Source organism: Mesoplodon bidens, assembly GCF_964165515.1.
Source record: "Mesoplodon bidens genome assembly, chromosome: 1".
Taxonomy (NCBI): Eukaryota; Metazoa; Chordata; class Mammalia; order Artiodactyla; family Ziphiidae; genus Mesoplodon; species Mesoplodon bidens.
The window spans coordinates 67,218,815-67,231,345 of NC_138176.1; positions in this window are offsets into that span (position 1 = coordinate 67,218,815).

Genomic DNA, 12,531 nt, shown 5'->3' on the forward strand with positions numbered 1-12,531 from the left:
TTAGAACACTCCCTAACACCATACACAAAAATAAACTCAAGATGGATTAAAGACCTAAATGTAAAGTAGACACTATAAAACACTTAGAGGAAAACATAGGCAGAACACTCTATGACATACATCACAGCAAGATCCTTTTTGACACACCTCCTAGAGAAATGGAAAAAAAAAACAAACATAAACAAATGGGACCTAATGAAACTTAAAAGATTTTTCACAGCAAAGGAAACCATAAACAAGGTGAAAACACAACCTTCAGAATGGGAGAAAATATTTGCAAAGGAAGGAACTGACAAAAGATTAATCTCCAACATATACAAGCAGCTCATGCAGCTCAATATCAAAAAAACAATAACCCAATCCAAAAATGGTCAGAAGACCTAAATAGACATTTCTCCAAAGAAGATATGCAGATTGCCAACAAACACATGAAAGGATGTTCAGTGTCACTAATCATTAGAGAAATGAAAATCAAAACTACAATGAGGTATCACCTCACACTGGTCAGAATGGCCATCATCAAAAAATCTACAAACAATAGATGCTGGAAAGGGTGTGGAGAAAGGGAACCCTCTTGCACTGTTGGTGAGAATATAAATTGAAACAGCCACTATGGAGACGAGTATGGAGGTTCCTTAAAAAACTAAAAATAGAACTACCATATGACCCAGCAATACCACTACTTGGCATATACTCTGAGAAAACCATATTTCAGAAAGAGTCATGTACTACAATGTTCCTTGCAGTTCTATTTACAATAGCCAGGACATGGATGCAACCTGTGTCCATCAACAGATGAATGGATAAAGAAGATGTTGCACATATATACAATGGAATATTACTCAGCCATAAAAAGAAACAAAATTGAGTTATTTGCAGTGAGGATGGTCCCAGAGACTCTTATGAAGAGTGAAGTAAGTCAGAAAGAGAAAAAAAATACCATATGTGAGCACATATTTATGGAACCTAAAAAAAATTATTCTGCAGAGCCTAGGGATAAAGGAATAAAGATGCAGACGTAGAGAATGGACTTGAGGACATGGGGAGAGGGAAGTATATGTTAGGAAAAAGTAAGAGAGTGGCATTGACATATATACACTACCAAATGTAAAATAAATAGCTAATGGGAAGCAGCACATAGTACAGGGAGATCGGCTCAGTGCTTTGTGTCCACCTAGAAGGGTGGGATAGGGAGGGTGGGAGGAAGGTGCAAGAGGGAGGAGATATGGGGATATATGTATACAGAAAGCTGATTCACTTTGTTATACAGCCGCAACTAACACAACACTGTAAAGCAATTATACTCCAGTACATATGTTAAAAAAAAATTGAATGGTATGATGAGTCCCTGCACTTTACTTTTCAGCTTTACAATGTTGGGTAAACTACTTACCTTAAGCCTGTGTCATATTATATGTGAAACGGAAATAATGACCACTGTTCTGGCAGCACAAGTGTCTTTATGTGACATGTGGAATGGTGATGTGACTCCATTGAAAGACCCTGAACTTTGATGTCCATGAATTTCAACACCAGAATTCTAACTATGTGCCCTGGGACAACAAAATTTGTGTTTCTGAATATCAGTTTACTAACTTGCAAAATGAAGATAAAATGCCTCTTTCAAAATGGTTGTGAGAATTGTATGAAGTGATGCAAGTATAAATTTTGACACATAGGAGGTGTTTAATAATAGCAATTAACACCATTACTAATGAACACAAAGATATTTTGTATACTCAGTAGACATTAAGGGCCATCTTATTTATTTTTACTTGTCACATTGGTATCTTTAGACACTTTATTTGATAATATAAACACAACCATAAAAAGACCAAACATTCTCTCTTCTTATGACATGGATTCTGGGTGAATAAGTAATGTCTGTATAAGTCTGTGGTGGTTGATTAAAGATGACCACACATTTTTCCCCACTCCTTTAACCAAAAGTTAAGGCTTATTTCCCTCCCCTTGAACCTGGGTTGACCTGTGGCTGTTTTGACCAATAGAGCACAGGGAAAGTGATGCTTTGCATGTTCCATGTTCTAAATCTACCCTTTGGGAGGATTGGAAGCTTCTGCCTTGCCTCTGGAAGCCCTGAGTCCCCCAACTCCCATGCTAGAGAAAGCATGTGGAAGAGCTCTAAAGGGAGGTGGAGATGGCACAGCAAAGTCCAACCTCCAACTCCCCTTCTAAGGCACAGGCATGAGAGTGAAGCCACCACTTAAAAATCACAGAATGACCCAACTGATACCACATGAAGCAGAAAATTGCCCAGCTGAACCCTGCTTGAGTTCTTGACCCACAAAAGCATGAGATGTAAGAAAAAGTTTGTTCTTTTAGGTCACTAAGCTTTGGATAGCTTGCTGTACAGCAATAGATAACTAAAATGTCTGTCTCCTCAGGCACCTGCTTCCCCCAGGGATTCCCTTTGCCTCCCTTGTTCAAGACAAGTAAATGACTATTTGCCTGTCATGCTGAAGAATGGAAATGTTAACTTGTTAACAACAATGACCATCCTCTTGCTTTTCTAGAATTTTCCAGACTCTTTATCACTATTCTTTCTTGGTACATGCTATTTTCACTACCTGGGAAGTAGAATTTCTTTTCTCCCCTCACAGTCCATCCTGAATATTAGCTTTATTATTATATCATTATGATTTTATTTTTGAATTTGCTTTCTAGGGAAAAATGAAATTAGGTATATCCTAGGATCAAGTGAGAAATGCAAACTCTCTCTGCATTTAATGCCTCAGTCTGAACCACTTCACTAAGAGATTTGATCAAACACTAACATGGATTCTAGCAGCTTAAAACTGTGTCCCCAGGATGCCCCCAGACTCCTTAAAATGCCTGCCTAAGAAAGCTCAGCAGTGCCAGGAGAACTAACTGTTTATTCCAGCCAAAATTTGATGATAGGATTGTAAATCCCTGAACCTCCTTTAGAGCAGCTAATGTGACAGTGATAAATCATTTATCTGCCCTTTGGGATATGAGTCTTCTATCAACCTGAACTGTCTCCTCAAGGACCTGGGAGCATACTCTCTGAAATACAGACAATTTAGGAGATAACTCTAACCTCCCAGTCCTCTGGGAGGCTAAGGGCCTAGCTTGATGGGAACCTTGCTCCAAATTGGACAACTGCCTCCTGTCATCAAGAAGTTTGTTTCCCCTCCCTCCAGATAAGCTCTGATTAGCAAACACAGATGATGTGGTCACATGAACCAAACCGCCTTCACTGCCCTTGAGCACCTTTCCTTTAATATACCCTAGCATTTAAAAAGTTTCCTGCTTTTTATTTAGGCAAAGTCGAGCTCCTTTTACACTGGACCTTCTTCCCTGTTGTAGAAAGTGTACAAGGTAAATCCTTCTTTAGTGTCTAGCTTGTTTCTCTTTGATGCAACAGTTCATGAGGGAGAGAGAAAAAAGAAGAGGGAAAGGGAAAAAAGAGGTGTTTCTTATAAGTGGTTCTATGGATGAGTGGTGAAACAAAATAAAATGAAATTTTCAGAGTTTATTGGTCAAGACTTGGAGGGCCTTATATGCCATGAGGAGGAGTGTGGACTTTATAATGCAAAGAAGAGAGATACAGTTATAAACTGAAGAGGTCCTTAGTGATTATAGAAGTCCTAGAACTCAAGGATATATTTTAATCTTTTGTCTGCCATCCTACCTTTTCTCTGATATTCTTATTTATCACTACTTTTCTTCTCTATCATCATTTAGAATTTTTACAGGAAGGATCTTTCTATATGCATGTTGAATGACTTTTGGATGTATACTTGTCTACAGTCAAAATTTCACCAACTTAATTTGACTCTGATGATCAGCTGCTTCAGAACTCATGTCAAGTCTTCAGGTAAAAGATTCTCTGCTGATCTAACACCAAACATTTTTTAATGAAAACAAAACACATAGTGCCAGATAGAATTATGCAGCAGGACATCTATAATTCTTGTTCATGATCACTTGGAAAGGTTTCTATAGATAATATGAGAGGCTTGTTTTCATTCTATTCTTTTGTTAGCTCATTCATTCAGCAAATAATTTCTGAAGACTGTATTTCCAGGCAATAAACTAGAAAATTAATCCTGAAAAAGGTACAGTTTTTTATACTCTTAAAGGACACAACAAGCTAGGTAGAGACAGACAGACACACACAGACAATTTTCTTTTTTCTTTTTTTTTTTTTTTGTAGTACACAGGCCTCTCACTGTTGTGGCCTCTCCTGTTGTGGAGCACAGGCTCTGGACGCACAGGCTCAGTGGCCATGGCTCATGGGCCTAGCCACTCCGTGGCATGTGGGATCTTCCCAGACCAGGGCATGAAACCATGTCCGCTGCATCAGCAGGCGGACTCTCAACCACTGTGCCACCAGGGAAGCCCACACATAGACAATTTTAATGCAACTTTCTATTTGGTTCATTTAAGTAGTACTGGACTTGTCAGACCATAAAACTGATTGAAGAGCTTATAAACATTAAGGTTTATAGGCGCCTCCATTGGAAGTTTTAATTGCACTGACTTGGATCTGCTCTGGGAATCTGTTTTTCAAAGGTTCCTAAGTGTGTGTGTGTATGTGTATGTGTGTGTGTGTGTGTGTGTTTTAAGATTGGCAGGTTTTGGCAATATTGTATTGAAGGTTAGCACCAGGTGTTATGGGAATGATGAGGGATAACCTGGATCCAGGGAATGGCAAAAAGTGAGGAACAATATGAGTGGGAGTTTTCAGGATGTATAGGAGTTCACCAAGCAAACCAGGTGAAGGTGAGTCTTTTTCAAGCCGAGTGAACATCATGTTCCAAATTACAGAGGCAAAATCGTAGCCAGTACATTTGAGAAAAATAAGCAACTAGATATTAATGAAAATAATATGAAAATGCAGAAAAGTCCAAGACTGAGGCACAAAAATATAAGAAGAGGATTGTCAACAAAGAGCCTTTTAATCTTTCATGTGGAATTTTGAAACTATCTATTGAATGGCTTTCAACACAGGTTGACCATGTAGCAAAATAGAATTCAAACTAAAACTGGGTGACCATAGCCTCTAAGCTATTTAAGAGGGTCTTAAAATAGTCCTGGAGATCTCTGATGAGGGAATATTTTACATATAGTATGGGAAAACTATGGGGTTTTCAATCAACCCCATCTGGGCCCTTTTCTTCTCCTCAATATACATACTTAACTACCATGACTCACTTTTTTATCAGTGAAATAGGGATAATCATAACTGGCTTTCAAGATTCTATGAAAATTAATCAGTAAAAAGCAGATAAACAAGACACATGTAAATCTGGTAGTGACATGACTGAGGATAGAGAGATACAGGAACCTTCAGAAGGCTGATGTATACATTATCTGATTTAATGTCCACATGATTCCAAAATGCTGATTGCTATATTCATTGTAGAAATGGTAAAAGCTGAGACTCAGAGAAGCTACTCTATTTTGTCTAATAACACAGAACTAAGCCAAATAGCTAGTCAAGATTGAAACCCAGGTCTGAACTTCAAAGCTACATCTTCTCTTGGTTCACTTTACTTCTCCAAAACTTGCCTCTAGAAGAATTTGGTTGAGTCATAGAAGGGGTTCACTATATGTTCTTTCTAATTGTCATCTCTACTTCACACTTTCCACATCTGGGTACAGGCAGACAATGTACTTCTGGTTTATATCAAACCACTGTTTCTCAACTGACAATGGTGTTCTCCTTCATAATTGACTCAATGCTCCTGAAGTATCAAGCTATGATTCACTTCAACAAGCTTTTTTTTTGGGCAAATATTATGTTAAACAAATGTAGTGCAGTAGATAGTTACAAACTGTGCTGCACGATGCTGTAGAAATAAACATAAGAACAGCTTGGTCCCTGCTTTCAATGAAAGGACACATTATCCTGAGGGGTAAAGAAGGATACCTCTGGGGTCAGAAGATCTGGGTTCAATATTTCATGTCTACCACTTACCAGCTATGTGAAAGTAGCTCAAGCACCATGAGTCTCAGCTTCCCATTCTATAAAATGGAGATAATTACAGTATCTATATTTTAGCTTACTGTGATTAAATTGGATAATACCTATATGTGTAAAATGCTTAGCACCTAGTGCATTATCCATAATAGATTTTAGTCATTGTCATCATCATCATTACCATTTTATTACTGTTATTGTTATTATTATTAGAGGTTTTAATATGGTATGAGACATGGAAATTACTAACTACTACCCAGGATGAATTAGGTTAGTTATAACAGATCAATAAGCAGGTATAATTCTGACCAAAAGATAGGGAAAGAAGCTTGAGAGAAGGCTTATTCTTAGGCTGAAAAGTGCCCTGGGTTGAGAGTAAGCTGATCGAATTTGAGTCCTGAGTCTGCAATTGCCTGCCTGGTTGACTTAGCTACAGTCCTTTCAGCTCTTGTGAACCTTATTTATTTTTTTGTTGGTGAAAAGGAGTTTGTATACCCACCGTGTGCTGCTCTTTGTGATGTTGTGAGGCTTACCCAAGACAGCATCTGTTGAATTACTGGGCTCCCTATTCACTCCCCTGGACACTTCTGGAGGCAGAACCCCATAGGTCAGCTCCCATCAACCCTTATTTTCCCAGATTCTCCACAGGCACACAGTTCCATGCCCACTGTCCATCTGCAGAGATCCAGAATTTCCTCCTCACCATTTCTCATTTCTCCAAAGAGCCCAATGAGCCTCTAGCCTTTCACAGTAGATTCTCCTGGCCAGGTATGCACTTTAACGCTCACCAAGCTTTGATCAAAGGGTCTCATCATCAAAGGCCTCATTTCTGTGTTCACTGGGATCCTGCTGTTCTGTTCCTCTATTGTTTTATCCGAAATTGTCCCTTTAGGTGTAAACACAGCCTGGCTTTCTCCATGTTTTTCCATATTTATGTTCAGTTTGCATCTATCCTAGTATGTCCTACTTCTGGCCACTCTAGTCAATATTCCTATAGACCTTAACTCAAGCTCCAAGTCCTCTTTTTAGCATTTATAACATCCATTAGAATCACTGAGAAAGATGCATCTGGCAATAAGTAGACCTTCTCAGATATCAGAACATCTCCCATCCTACCAAATAAAAGTGAAATTGTGGTGTCATCAAAAATAAGTGTAATGGCAAATGGCATCCTTGAGTTGGGATGCTCCTTATAACCTAAATTCTCTGATATTCTGGCTAGGATGTTAAACAGAGTTAATTTACTCATCCTCGTGAACTGAGGGAAACCTGTGCACAGCAGTCAGTGTATAGGAAACAATGTAAAAAAAAAAAAAAAAAAGTCCTAACAGAAGCTCAGTGGCAAGTCCTTTCACCTTGGTATTTTTTAGATAGTTTCCTTTGAAGCATCTGAAATAATTATCAGAAATGGCATGCATAGGACATATAGCACCAAGAACATTATGGGCCCTGAAAAAAGAATTTAAGATCATGACAATGATGATGATCATCATCATAGCATATAGATCTTGGCATTCTGGCTCCTCAGCCATATCCAATTTGAAGTGCCTTTACTGAGTCATGCTGCAATATATTGTTTTGCTTTTATGGAAACGCCCAGCAAGTTCCATGATCAGCTAAAAGTTGGATAGTCATATGAAGCAGATCAGGCAAGATAGCCGAGCACACTTAGTCTAGAAATATTAATAATATTCATTTGGTACTGGCATGTAGTTCCTTAAATCTGAGTTTGCCACATATGAGTGGCTACTCAACAGTGATCATTGATCAGGGCTTATTTTTGTTTTGTTTTGTTTTGTTTTCTTGTGTTTTGTTTTGTTTTTGTACAATAGTCTGAACCAAATTGGTTTCATTCATATTTATAGAGCACTCCACCAAACAACAGCAGCACTCACATTCTTTTCAAGTACACACAGAACATCAATCAAAACAGACTGTATGTTGAACCATAGAACAAGTCTCAATACAGTTAAAAGGACTGAATTTATATAAGACATGTTCTCTGACCACAAATAAACTAAATTAAAAATAGTAACCAAGATATCCACAAAATTCTGAAAAAATGTATTACATTAAACAACATATGTGTAAATAACCCTCAAGTCATAAAAGTAGTGATAAGGGAAATAAAGTATTTTGAACTGAATGAAAATGAAAATGCAACATCACAATTTGTGGGATGTAGTGAAGACATGCTTAGAGGGAAATTATAGCTTTAAATGCTCATATTAAAAAAGGAGACAAGTCATTTCTCTTAAACGAGCTTCCAAATTTCATAACTGCAGTTCCCTTATATTCTGCTAGATGATGATGTTGAAGGAGTTACTGCCAGTTTTCAAATGTATTATGGTTGTATGGTATGTATTTTGTTTACTTTTGTGAATAATAGAGGGAGATAAGAAGCAAAAAAGTATGTACTAAGGTCCTACTGAGTAACAAATTGTGCACTTAAATGAAACACATTTTTTAATTTTTTTTTTTCCTTCTGAGATTCAGTGAGGTTTTGCAGAGTCACAGAGCTACTGAGTGATGGAGGATTTCAGACTTTGGTCTGCGTGACTTCACAGCTCACACTCCCACTCGACAGCAGGATGCCTGAGATCCTGATAGCTGTTCAACCTGTGGTCCACCGTGGATCCTACATTTCCTCTTGAGTAAGCTTTAATCTGTTTGTTTATCTTCCATTATGATAGATTGTTTCTTAATAACTGGAGTGTCCTGCAATTTATCCATTTTCAATTTATGAAGGATACAGCGACTGTATCGGTCTTTGTCACTGTGTTTCCTTTTAGGTTACAAAGTCTTCAGGGGCAGCACTCATATTTACTGCATTACACTCCTCCAGGTTTGACATGCACTGCACAATCACAACACGCTTTTGTCACTTGGATTTTTTTTTAATGTTTATTTATTTATTTATTTTTATTAGTCATCCATTTTGTACACATCAGTGTAAACATGGCAATCCCAATCTCACAATTTATTCACACCACCACCACCACCCACCACCGTTTTCCCCCTTTGGTGTCAATACGTTTTTTCTCTACTTCTGTGTCTCAATTTCTGCTCTGCAAACCAATTCATCTGTACCATTTTCTAGGTTCCACATATATGCGTTAATATATGATATTTGTTCTTCTCTTTCTGACTTACTTCACTCTGTATGACAGTCTCTAGATGCATCCACATCTCTACAAATGACCCAATTTCGTTCCTTCATATGGTTGAGTAATATTCCATTGTATATATGTAACACATGTTCTTTATCTATTCCTCTGTCAATAGGCATTTAGGTTGCTTCCATGACCTGGCTACTGTAAATAGTGCTGCGATGAACATTGGGGTGCATATGCCTCCTTTAATTATGGTTTTCTCTGGGTATATGCCCAGTAGTGGGATTGCTGGGTCATATGGTAATTCTATTTTTAGTTCTATAAGTAACAACCACACTGTTCCCTATAGTGGCTGAATCAATTCACATTCCCACCAACAGTGCAAGAGGGTTCCCTTTCCTCCACACCCTCTACAGCATTTATTGTTTGTAGATTTTCTGATAATGGCCATTCTGACTGGTGTGACATGATACCTCATTGTAGGTTTGATTTGCATTTCTCTCATGATTAGTGATGTTGAGCAGATTTTCATGTGCTTGTTGGCCATCTGTATGTCTTTTTTGGAGAAATGTCTATTTAGGTCTTCAACCCATTTTTGGATTGGGTTCTTTGTTTTTTTAATATTGAGCTGCATGAGCTGTTTACATATTTTGGAGATTAATCCTTTGTCCAATGATTCAATTGCAAATAATTTCTCCCATTCTGAGGGTTGTCTTTTCCTTTGTTTATGGTTTCCTTTGCTGTACAAAAGCTTTTAAGTTTCATTAGGTCCCGTTTGTTCATCTTTGTTTTTATTTCCATTACTCTAGGAGGTGGAACAAAAAAAAATCTTGCTGTGATTAATGTCAAAGAGTGTTCTTCATTTGTTTTCCTCTAAGAGTTTTATAGTGCTCAGTCTTACATTTAGATCTCTAATCCATTTTGAGTATTTTTGTGTGTGTATAGTGTTAGGGTGTGTTCTAATTTCATTATTTTACATGTAGCTGTCCAGTTTTCCCAGCACCATTTATTGAAGAGACTGTTTTTTCTCCATTGTATATCCTTGCCTCTTTTGTCATAGATTATTTGGCCATAGGTGGGTGGGTTTAGCTCTGGGCTTTCTATCCTCTTCCATTGATCTATATTTCTCATTTTGTGTCAGTACCATATTGTCTTGATTACTGAAGCTTTGTAATATAGTCTGAAGTCAGGGAGTCTGATCCCTCCAGCTCCTTTTTTTCCCCTCAAGACTGCTTTGGCTATTCAGGGTCTTTTGTGTCTCCATACAAATTTTAAGGTTGTTTGTTCCAGTTCTGTAAAAAAAGCCATTGGTAACTTGATAGGATTTGCACTGAATCTGTAGATTGCTTTGGGTAGTATTGTCATTTTCACAATATTGATTCTTCCAATCCAAGAACATGGTATATCTCTCCATCTGTTTGTATCATCTTTAATTTCTTTCACTAGTGTCTTATAGTTTTCTGCATGCAGGTCTTTTTCTCCCTAGGTAGGTTTATTCCTATGTATTTTATTCTTTTTGCTGCAATGGTAAATGGGAGCATTTCCTTAATTTCTCTTTCAGATTTTTATCATTAGTGTGAAGGAATGCAAGAGATTTTTGTGCATTAATTTTGTATCCTGCAACTTTACCAGATTCATTCAGCAGCTCTGGTAGTTTTCTTTCTGGTGGTATTTTTAGTATTCTCTATGTATAGTATCATGCCATCTGCAAACAGTGACTGTTTTACTTCTTCTTTTCCAGTTTGTATCCTTTTATTTCTTTTTCTTCTGTCATGGTCATGGCTAAGACTTCCAAAACTATGTTGAATAATAGTGGCAAGAGTGGACAGCCTTGTCTTGTTCCTGATCTTAGAGGAATCGTTTTCAGTTTTTCACCACTGACAATGATATTAGCTGTTGGTTTGTTGTATATGGGCTTTATTATGTTGAAGTAGGTTCCCTCTGTACCCACTTTCTGGAGAGTTTTTATCATAAATGGGTGTTGAATTTTGTCAAACCTTTTTCTGCATCTATTGAGATGATCATATGGTTTTTATTCTTCAATTTGTTAATATAGTGTACCACATTGATTGATTTGTGTATATTGAAGAATCCTTGCATCTCTGAGATAAATCCCACTGATTATGATGTATGGTCCTTTTAATGTGTTGTTGGATTCTGTTTGCTAGTAGTTTGTTGAGGATGCTTGTATCTATATTCATCAGTGATATTGGTCTGTAATTTTCTTTTTTTGTAGTATCTTTGTCTGCTTTGGTATCAGGGTGATGGTGGCCTCATAGAATGAATTTGGGAGTGTTCCTTCCTCCACAAATTTTTGGAAGAGTTTGAGAAGAATGGGTTTTAGCTCTTCTCTAAATGTTTGATGGAATTTACCTGTGAAGCCATCTGGTCCTGCACTTTTGTTTGCCAGAAGATTTTTAATCACAGTTTCAATTTCATTACTTGTGATTGGTCTGTTCATATTTTCTATTTCTTCCTGGTTCAGTTTTGGAAAGTTATACCTTTCTAAGAATTTGTCCAGTTCTTCCAGGTTGTCCATTTTATTGTGATAGAGTTGCTTATAGTAGTCTCTTAGGATGCTTTGTATTTCTGCGGTGTGTGTTGTAACTTCTCTGTTTTCATTTCTAAATTTATTGATTTGAGTCCTCTCCCTTTTTTTCTTGGTGAGTCTGGCTAACGGTTTATCAATTTTGTTTATCTTCTCAAAGAACCAGCTTTTAATTTTATTGATCTTTGCTATTGTTTTCTTTGTTTCTATTTCATTTATTTCTGCTCTGATCTTTATGATTTGTTTCCTTCTTCTAACTTTGGGTTTTTCTAGCTCTTTTCTCTAGTTCCTTTAGGTGTAAAATTAGATTGTTTATTTGAGATTTTTCTTGTTTCTTGAGGTAGGCTTGTATAGCTATAAACTTCCCTCTTAGAACTGCTTTTGCTGCATCCCACAGGTTTTGGATCATCATGTTTTCATTGTCATTTGTCTCTAGGTATTCTTTTTGATTTCTTCAGTGATCTCTTGGTTATTTAGTAACATATTTTTTCAACCTCCATGTGTTTGTGTTTTCTATGTTTTTTCTCTGTAATTGATTTCTAATCCCATAGCGTTAAGTTCAGAAAAGATGCTTAATATGATTTCAATTTTCTTAAATTTACTGAGGCTTGATTTGTGACCCAAGATGTGATCTATCCTGCAGAATGTTCCATGTGCACTTGAGAAGAAAGTGTAATCTGCTGCTTTTGGATGGAATGTGCTATAAATATCAACTAAATCTATCTGGTCTATTGTGTCATTTAAAGATTGTGTTTATTTATTAATTTTCTGTGTGGATGATCTGTCCACTGGTGTGAGGTTTTAAAGTTCCCCACTATTATTATGTTACTGTTGATTTCCTATTTTAGAAATACTTATGACTTATTCATCACCATAGACATACCATCTAATATCATAGCCAG